Raw genomic sequence first — 10507 nt, forward strand, 5'->3', positions numbered from 1 at the left:
CATGTCGGGAGATTCCATAGTTTCTTTCTTGTCGGCCACATGGTGGAGAATTTCTCCCTGAATCGTAACTGCGCGCTGGACCGTTGCATCTGAAGTTATTCCGTCTCCCTTGATAATAATTATTTTGGTTCCCATATTGTCTGTTTCTCTGATTGTCTCTCTGATAGTCATTACCACGGAGAGGTGATCTTTCCCTGTAATTATTACTACTCTGCCAACGGTTGTCATACAGGTGGTGACTGTTTTGGACACAATTTACGTTGTAAGAATAGCCTTGTCGTGTCCATTTATCATTTCTTTCATTGCGGAACTGTGACGGATGTGACCTGTAATTGTTGTGTTTCTGTTTTCGCGTCCCACTATTGTCAGTGTCGATTTCCAGTTCTTGTAACAGTCCCTGAAAAGCTTCAATGTCGTCTTTGCAACGTCCTGCCAAAATAATGTGTCGCAAATGTTCAGGCAATTTGATTAAGCAAATGCGGATGAGTTCTGAGGGGCTGTATGGGTTTGACAGGTACTGATTCTTGTGCAACATGTCTTCAAAATATTTCACAAGACTGGAAAATTTAGATTGTTCGAAATGTTTCATCATTATGATGCTATGTTTTACTCGGTCCGGTGTAGCTTGAGACCAATATGCTGAGAGGAAGGCATGATAAAATTCTCCTTCACTGTGGCAGTCGTGAATGACTGATCGCATTCTTACAGCTGGTTCATCCTCTAAATAGCCATACATAAATTCTAATCTGTGCTCTAATGACCAGTTGGGAGGAAAACAATGAGAGAATTGATGAAGCCACGCTTGTGGATGAATGTCGTTGCCAGAATTCTTAAATGTTTTGAATTTACGTGTAGTATTGAACAGCTTACAGTCAAAATCATCGTGTCGGCGAGTCGCATGTCGGTCATTGTTACGTCGTGTCGGCGGTTCCATTTCAAAATTCGGTGCACCTTGCCAATTTCTTTCATAATTTCCGAAATGCGCCGTGTTATTATTTTGTGGCTGTTCCGTATTTCTATGTCCCTCTTCCCGTATTGGAGCGTGAGTGTCCTCTGATATATGTAATTCTTGTATTACTTGTGCCAACTGATCTTGTACTTCTCGGATTTCTCTTTTGTGTTGCGTATTAATTTGATTCTGATTTTGTTTGAATTTCCTAATTTGTTCATACTCTTCTGTGTCAGTGAAGGCTACATGTCTTGTGTCATTCAGATCATCATCCACCTTTGTAGATAAGTTAGTGAACTGATCCGAAAGTTCGGCTACTTTCTCCGATAGTGAACTTATTTCCTCAGTGTGTTTTCTGAACCAAGTTTCAGAGTGTCCATTTGTGTTGAAATCGTATCTACTGTGTCCTTTAAGTTTTCCTGAGTTTTTGCAAGTTGCGTAACCGAATCGGTAGATGCAACTGAGTCAATTTTAGCTTGCAAGATGTCATGATTCTCATGAACAATAGTTTGCAGCTCTTTTATGGCTGCTTCGTGATTCTGTAATGTATTTTCATGCCGCGAAAAAATAGGTTGGAAATGCTCACAAATTTGTGTTTTTACGTCATTACAGACTTTTTGACATTTCGATTCGATTTTATGTAACTCAGTAGTTAAATCTTCACGTGTTTGTTCAAGCATGGTGTGAAGATTTTGTTCCATTGCGTCTAACTGTTGCTGTGTTTGTCTCTGATTTTGTTTCATTTGTTGCATTAATTGCAATAATAATGTATTAGTGTCTGGAATGTGTTTCTCTATGCTTTTCGGCAGTGCATTTGCACCGGCAACATTCACATTTTGACGAGCAGAAAATGTGTCTTGACTTATTTGAGAAAACGGTGAAGACGCAAAACCTGAATCTACAGTATTTGCAAGATTGTGTACTGTCATTTCCTGAGCGAACTGTTGCTGACCGATCGATCGATAATGCTTGCCTGTTCACTAATTGTTTCACTGTCTACACCATTATTTGCAGCCCGCTCTATTTGCATATGCACAGTTATCAAATTACTAGTTTGAACATTAGTTAATTCATTACACGGTGGCGCTAACACACTGCTTTCGACTTCACTGTCATTTCTCAGTTTACTTTGGAGCCTAGTATTACGTTTTTCACATGCCATTATTGTCTCAATATTTCACACAACAACACAGAAAAGCACAATTTGAAGAGCAAAATAAAAAAAAACACATTAACATAGCACTGAAAATAAAATCTCGTTAATTGCTAGTGCAGCTGCGCAATATTTGGTGCAAATCTACATGAATGCCACAACTGTTTTACTGTACAACAATGAAAAACTACAAATACAAAGGAAATTCTCTCTATAATTACGCTCTAGCAATAAACAATAGCTCCACTAATTACACAAACTACAAGAAAAAATCAGAAGATTCCAGTGAGGTATCCTCGGCTAAGGGTCGACATATGAAACGTCCCCTTTGAAAAAATATACATGACTGTGCTTAAACCGACACACAATATTCTTTTTTTTTAGCGCAACGCAATCTGGCTTTCAGTAATCCCTACAAAAGAATAGCCCTGACTAACATTAACCCATACCTTTCACAAATCACTTACCTCACAAAAATCTTCATTACTCGAACTACTGCAATACAGTGAGCGCCACTATTGCCAGCTAAATAAAAGATTCTAACTACTGAAGGCACTAACTACTGGTAGGTATAGTTAGCAAATGAAAGATTTTGATAGAGAACTAACAATGTATTTTCCTTAATAGTGTTCAAAAGTCATAATATATATAGCAGTTCATGACATCCACTCTTGCAAATGTACTGTTTCTGATGGACACACGTCCAGATCATCCGCTCTCAAAAATCCGCCATCTCACTTCCCCACATCCACCACTGCTGGCGGCTCACCTCCAACTGCGCAACGCTACGCGCTGTTAACATCCAGCTGCCCAACACTACAATGGCAGACAACAATGCAAACTAGCCACAGACTGCACACAGCACAGCCAGTGATTTTCATACAGAGCACTACGTGGCGTTACCAATAAGAAAACCTAAACAGCCTACTTACAACACCTGCAGGACGCGGAACTGCGCAAGCAAATAGTGGAAACGTGGCAAGAATGCCTGGCACAGCGCGCACGCTACAGCAGCACGACCGAGTGGTGGCTGGCACGAGCGAAGCCGACAATGCGCAGCCTATTCATAACATGCAGCGCGGAAAAGTCACTCTGGAGGCGGACACGGCCGAGTTCTGACAGCAGTGCCTGAAAGACGCTCTCGACGCACCAGCAGACGACCAGCAATACCTGCCGCGTGTAAGGAGAGTCGAGGCAAAACTCCTTCACATAAAGAAACAGCAAATAAGAGGCGTCCTCACCAGAAGTAAAACATATGGCGAGGTGGATGAAGAGCCACTCACCGTGCACCACCTAAATAGGGAAAGGAAGAGGCGCGCAGTGAGCTGCAGGACAAGCAGGGAAAGACGCTCACGACGACGGAGTTAACAAAACACATCGAGGACTATTTCCGAGACATGTTCCGTCGAGAAGCGACGGACGACGCGGCAACTGCTGAAATCCTCCAGCAGACGATGAGCGTGCTCACAGACGCAGACAGGGCGTTGCCGACAGAAAATGTCGACGTGGATGACATCAAAGAAACGATGAAGACCAGCGCCAGAGGAAGAGCACCCGGCGCCGACGGCATCCCGCTCGAGTTCTACCTCGCATATTGGGACGTGCTAGCAGTGCAATTCACGGAGATGTTGAACGAGATACTCGATGGGGCGGAAATTCCACCTGGGCTGACCGAAGGGACCACAACCCTCATCCCTAAGAAGAGAGCTGCCCGCCGCATTGAAGAGTTTCGTCCGATTACGCTCCTCAACGACGACTATAAAATAATTGCGAAATGCATCGCAAACAACCTGAAATCGGCGATGAGGAAAGTCATCAGTCCGTGGCAAACATGTGCGGTACCAGGGAAAAATGTATTTCCAGGGAAAAATGTATTTGACGCCACATGCACTTACAGGGACATAATAGCACAGGCAGCCACCACCAGAAGCGTTGGTGCCATAATTTCGGTGGACTTCAACAAATATCTCGAAGAGACACTAAACAGACTCGGGTTTGGGCAAAAATTCATCACAATCATCCAGAAGACACTAAGTACTGCGAGATCGACAGTTATTATCAGTAGTTGGAAAACAAAACAGATAAAACTGGACAGATCCGTGAGGCAACGCTGTCCATTGTCAATGGCTTTATTCGCTATAGCACTGGACCCGCTGCTGCGGAAACTCACAAATGACATCAGAGCATTCTCCGTAGGAGACAAAGCGATAGCATGTTTAGCCTACGCTGACGACCTAGGCATCTTTACTGAAGATCAGGAAGATATTGCGAGAGTAGAAACCATCACGAACACATTCCAAAAAGCGTCAGGCGCCCAAACCAACCCCATAAAAACAATGCTACTGCCGATAGGGAATCGACGACTCAAACCAGACAGCCAGTGGTATAAAACAGCAGAAAGCCATAAAGTTCTTGGAATATATATACAGTCTTGTCCACTTAGAATGGCCGCAAACAACTGGATGGACGTGCTACACACCATAAGAGGTCTCTCCAGACAGCACGTGAACCGGAAACTAACAATCCACCAGAAAACAGACCTGATAAACACGACGATCCTGTCGAAAGCTTGGTACTTGGAGCAAATCTTAAGCATCCCGACAGAAATTGCGCGAGCACTAATGAGCGCAGTGTACTACCTGTTGTGGCGTCGAAATATATTCAAAGTGGCGCAAGCAACGTGCTCGTTGCCAACTAAAGAAGGGGGACTAGGTCTAGTTGATATAAAGACCAAATGTGCAGCCCTTCTACTAAAACGAACGCTCGCCATCCAGGACAAAAATCCTGACAGCGTCACAGCCAAGATAATTGGAAGATACAAGCCCGCATCAGAAAAAGGGCCGGTCGACACGAGGCACATTCCCTTCAGAGTATGGATGTAGATGTAGAATGCGACACGTCAGGCTGCACTACACCAACAAAAGTTACTTCTGGACACCGTGGCGAAACCCAGCCACAGAACAGCCAAGAGAATATACTGGGCCCTCGGGGGAAAACCGACAAAAAATAAAATTGAACACAAACTCCCGCAATACAATTGGAAACAAATATGGGGAAACGTCTCGGATAACATATTGCCTAAACATGCGAAGGAGACGTGGTACAAAGTAGTCAACAGAACGGTACCAACCAACCAAAGACCGGCGGAGATGAAACTCGTCGCAAGTGACAAGTACGACGTGTGTGCCGTGACCGACACACTCGAGCACCGATTCACCTGCGGGAATACCATCGACATATGGGAAGCGTGCCAGCAGATGGTGGCCCCCATCAACAGAACGGCGCCGGGAAGCATCACAGTGGAAGCAATCACCGCCCCAGACTGCAACCCATTTCCACGACCCGAGCGACTGGCGACTCTCTGGATCCTCGCCATGACAGCACACGCCTTCGTAGCGCGGAGGCAGACCGACCAGCTGGCCTTCCTGATGGACCTCTGGGAGGAGAACAAGACGGCCCAGCAGCACAGGCGCTACCGCGAGAACTTCAAAAACTTCCTGCAGATTCTACTGCAGACAGCAATCGCCAGAGTCCTCCCCAGCCTGTGACCCTCAGCACCGCCACCAGCCACCTCACCACAAGAAGAACGTGTGCTGTGATAGTGAATAAGTGCAACACAAAAGATAAAACTTTCTCCCCTCGCATCAAATAGTGAAGTGTAGTAGTAGTATAAAGTTTTTCTTCTTAGTGAAATCAGAACAGCACATCCCGTCTTTTCTCGTCATAGGCGGTTACATTGGACAGCCACAGACGTGCTCGTACTGCAAAGCAACTGATCGCTTTCGACAAAATTGTCCGAATAGGCGTCGCCCTGTGCAGCTCCCGCTCGGCGCGGATAGCGCACAAACGCAGAAAAATTCGTATGCGTCTGTAGCGTTGGGTGTTGCTCCGATTCGGCCCTCGTCACTGCCTGTGACAGAGGCTGCATGCGAATCGTCTGCGACCCCAGCGAACACGGACAATGTCATGGACGTAACAGAAATTGATGAAAAAGCCGTCATTCCAGAAAATTCTCTCGGCAATAATGCGACAAACGTTACGGTTGTGGCTGATGTTCACCCAGAGCCGCCAAAAAGTGACGATACTGCATCCGATATTTTTCCCAACAACACGCAAAATTCAGAGAGTGGACGCAGCCCTGCTGCTGTCTCCTCAGAAAAGCGTGCTTCACGTAAAGACCCCAGTCCATCCCCGAGTAGGAGGTCGGTGAGAAATTTGTAAGTAGGCTGTTTAGGTTTTATATTGGTAACGCCACGTAGCGCTCTGTATGAAAATCACTGGCTGTGCTGTGTGCAGTCTGTGGCTGGTTGGCATTGTTGTTGGAATATTCGCAATTGTAGTGTTGGGCAGTTGGATGTGAACAGCGCGTAGCGTTGCGCAGTTGGAGGTGAGCCGCCAGCAGTGGTGGATGTGGGGTGAGACATGGCGGAGTTTTGAGAGCGGATGATCTGGACGTGTGTCCATCAGAGACAGTAAATTTGTAAGACTGGATGTCCTGAACTGCTATATATATATATATATATTAGGACTTTTGAACACTATTAAGGTAAATACATTGTTTGTTCTCTATCAAAATTTTTAATTTGCCAACTATGCCTATCAGTAGTTAGTGCCTTCAGTAGTTTGAAACTTTTATTTAGCTGGGAGTAGTGCCGCTCGGTGTATTGCAGTAGTTCGAGTAACGAAGATTTTTGCGAGGTAAGTGATTTGTGAAAGGTATAGGTTAATGTTAGTCAGGGCTATTCTTTTGTAGGGATTATTGAAAGTCAGATTGCGTTGCGTTAGAAAAATATTGTGTGTCAGTTTAGTGTTGATCAGAGTAAATAAAGAGCGAAATGTCTGAGTACGTTCAGTTCTGCTCAGCTGTTGGTAAACCTCTTACATTATTTGATTTTCTAACACAGAAATCCACAAATTTTTCTAAGGGGACGATTCACATTCACCGAATAAATCTTCAAAAAGAAAACATCGACGCGGCCGTGGAAACGGAAATTCGGATGCAAGTTGTAAATCCGATGAACAATGCCCCGTGACAGTCGTCCCTGTTGCGTCGCATGAAACAGAAGCAGATCGCCGGCGCGATGAAGTTGTTCGACATGGAAGGGAATTTCTTAATAAGCAAGAGAAAGAGAAAGAAATCAGCGTACAACCGCTCGTAACCGAGGCAGTATTATCAGCGCCAATTAAAAGAAAGGCAGAGGAAATGCACGAATGTCGTGCTCGGCACACAGCCCACGTCCTGACGGACGACATTCGTGCCGTCCATGCCATGCAAGTCGATTCGCCACATACGCACATACTGATGGAAACCAACAATGATCGCCCCGGTCAGATCAACAACGCAGTACTGTTTGGTCCGAAGACGTTTCGGTACAAACTCGGTTGAAAATTAGTTGCAATACTCGTCACATAACAAAACAAACCATTCGCAGAATGAAATTATCTCCATTTATACCCCGTCTCCCGTAGCTAATGTTTCTCTGTTTCTTTCTCCACTTCCAATGCCTGCCTATTATACGCAAATAAAAGATTTATCTATTCTTACCTTAAATATAAACGGGATGTCTGCAGTTCACAAAATTTTATCCTTAGTGGACTTTGTACATTACAGTAGTTTTGACGTAATATTCCTTCAGGAAGTTACCACAAACATCCTCAATAACATAAATGGATATGATGTCGTTTATAACATTAACATAAAATGCGGTACCGCGATTGTATACAAAAACTCCCAAGAGCCAGACAATGTCCAAACGTTGCCAAGCGGACGCGCAATTGCGTGCAATATACTGTAAGACGTCGTGGTCTCCTGACCTCCAGTGCTTACATATTCCGCCCTCACAATCATGTTCCGCACATCAAGACGCTTCATTCGAACCCAAACTCGATAAGATAAAGCCAATGTTGTATAAATTCATGTAAACGATATGCAATTGACAAGTGAGCTCACCGTGGTTGAAATGCTCGAGGCTGGCGTGCACACATACATTCCAGACACGACGGTCACAGAGGCTTCTAGTTCTGGAGAGAGGCCGCACAGCGGGACGCCAAGCCCTTCAGAGGACGACCCAGCCCATGTCGGCCGGTGACCGCCCGTAGCGGACAGCGTGGGCCCGAGTAGAAAGGGGGGAACGACCCCGTGTTCGGCATAAAAGCAAATTCCGCTACATTAGGGGGAGCGGCGAGCCTACGCATTCTTTACACATAGCACGCAGTTTCAGAGATTTTCACAGGGAGACAGCAAACGCCAAACGCCGAAGCTACAAGCTTCCAGATTGGTCGCCTTAAACGAAACGTCATTCTGCCGTTTTAGAAGAGCAATGCTGATTGGCAGACGATATTCCTGACGCCTTGAGCTGAAGGAATAATGGAAGAGACCGAAAGATATACACGTACATGTCTGGCATGGAGAGGGGCCGTTCCGTTGTCGCTCTTGGAGCGAGGAACAAGTCTCTCCTCACTGGGAGAGCACCTCTGTCGAGAGCGAATCGAAGTGCGACTCTCTATATTGAGTCCTTGCGATTAAGCGTGGTTCACTGTGTTGGCCGACACACTTTTTGTGCGGTGTGAACGAACAGGGTTATAGTTAAACGCCTGCAAGCGAATTTTTGAGTGGCATCGCGGTGGACTGGTTATCTGACCGGCGTACCACGCCAATAGTTAGACTAGGAGCGAATAGGAATCCTTGACTTCATCATCAAGGCGTAGGGAGAGTTTGACTGGCGAAGGTCAATCCAGATAGAACGACAGTTACCTTATTTGTCAGCAGCGAGCGGCGCAGACAGCAGTCATCGCAGCTTACGGTATTGTGCGCTACAGCTATTGCGAGCCCCATATTTCCTCCACAACAGTACGCTTCACTGCATTTCGCACGCGACAGCCTCGACCGTACCTAGCAACATTCTAAAGGATAATTATTCGAGTTGAGTAGGCGTGCCTCACAGCCATTCTGCGAAGTAACTACCATCTTAAACTTTGTGTAGAAATTTCATTAGCGAATCCTATCCTTGAGAGGTAACTTCACATTCCGAAAAGAACCAGGATATAAGTTGTTCAATTCATAACTAGAAGTGCCATTGTGATTTTTCGGAACTTTTGCAAAATAAATAATAACTTACGTTAGTTTCATGTTTTTCTTACACTAACTAGCACTACTCCAGTACCCAAGTATCCCACTAGTTACGTAAGAAATTTTGTGAATTTTTGCGTCATTTCTTTGCAGCGGACGGCTCCAGAAGATATTTATTTCAGAAAGTTTTTCAGGCATTTCTCTTTAGAACGTTAGGAGCGTCTGTCTGACTTCTGTAGTAGTGTGGGGGTGGAAATTGCATTTTGCAGGAGCCACAGGGTAAAGGGTACATTTCAGATTAACCCGTTGCGCAGAATAACAGAATAATAGATCAACCCCACACTCCTCAGAATACGTGGGATGAGATTTATCAATATTTACGGCCCCTCAGGGGCAGACAATAGACGAATGCGCGCAGCATATTTCAATCACGAGGTAGTTCCCTTGTTTGATACCACACGTCCAATAATTCTCGGCGGCGATTTTAACTGTGTAACACACTCATCCGACCAGCACCCTACGGCCACTATGTGTCCTGAATTAGTGAAACTGTTGACCGCCAAAGATCTGCGAGACACGTGGCGTCTCCTCCACCCACACACAACGCAGTATACGCACATATACAATAGTGGAGCAAGCAGAATAGACCGCATATACGTCTCTCAACAGATTGCAAACAACCTAAATAGCGTAGACATCATCCCTGTCGCGTTTAGCGACCATTGCGGTTATGTTGCTGCCATCCACCTACAGCGTACAAATGAAACACCTACTCCCAGGTTGTGGAAGCTTAATACGAAACATCTTGCCGCGACAGACTTCCGTTCGAAAATGCAATCTGTATGGCAGCTTTGCCTGCAGATAGAGAAAAACTACAGCTCAGCACTAGAGTGGTGGACTTTCTACGCAAATCCGCAGATTAGGATAATTGCTCAATGTTACAGCCAGGAGGTATCCTTCTGGACGCACTGCACAACAGAATTTTACCAAAAATGCCTCAAAGACGCGTTAAACGCCCACATCGGACCAAATGAAAATCTCCGCCTCCGCTTAAACCGTATTAAAGCAAAGATTCTCCGTATACATAACGAAAAGGCAAAAGGAATTTTGGTCCGAAGTCGCGCCTTGTGCGCTCTGGACGACGAAGAACCGTCGTCCTATCATCTCGCGCGTGAAAAAACACGGGCAAGACGCAAACACGTAGAATCGATAACGACTGCGTCAGGCGAGCGCCTTACGCGGAAAACAGACATTCTCCAACATATTACAGCCCACTACACGGACTTATTTCGAGACGTTGCGACAGACGACGTAGCGCTAAATTATTTGTTATGCG

This window comes from Schistocerca serialis, chromosome 5 (assembly GCF_023864345.2).
Source record: "Schistocerca serialis cubense isolate TAMUIC-IGC-003099 chromosome 5, iqSchSeri2.2, whole genome shotgun sequence".
In the NCBI taxonomy this organism is placed as follows: Eukaryota; Metazoa; Arthropoda; class Insecta; order Orthoptera; family Acrididae; genus Schistocerca; species Schistocerca serialis.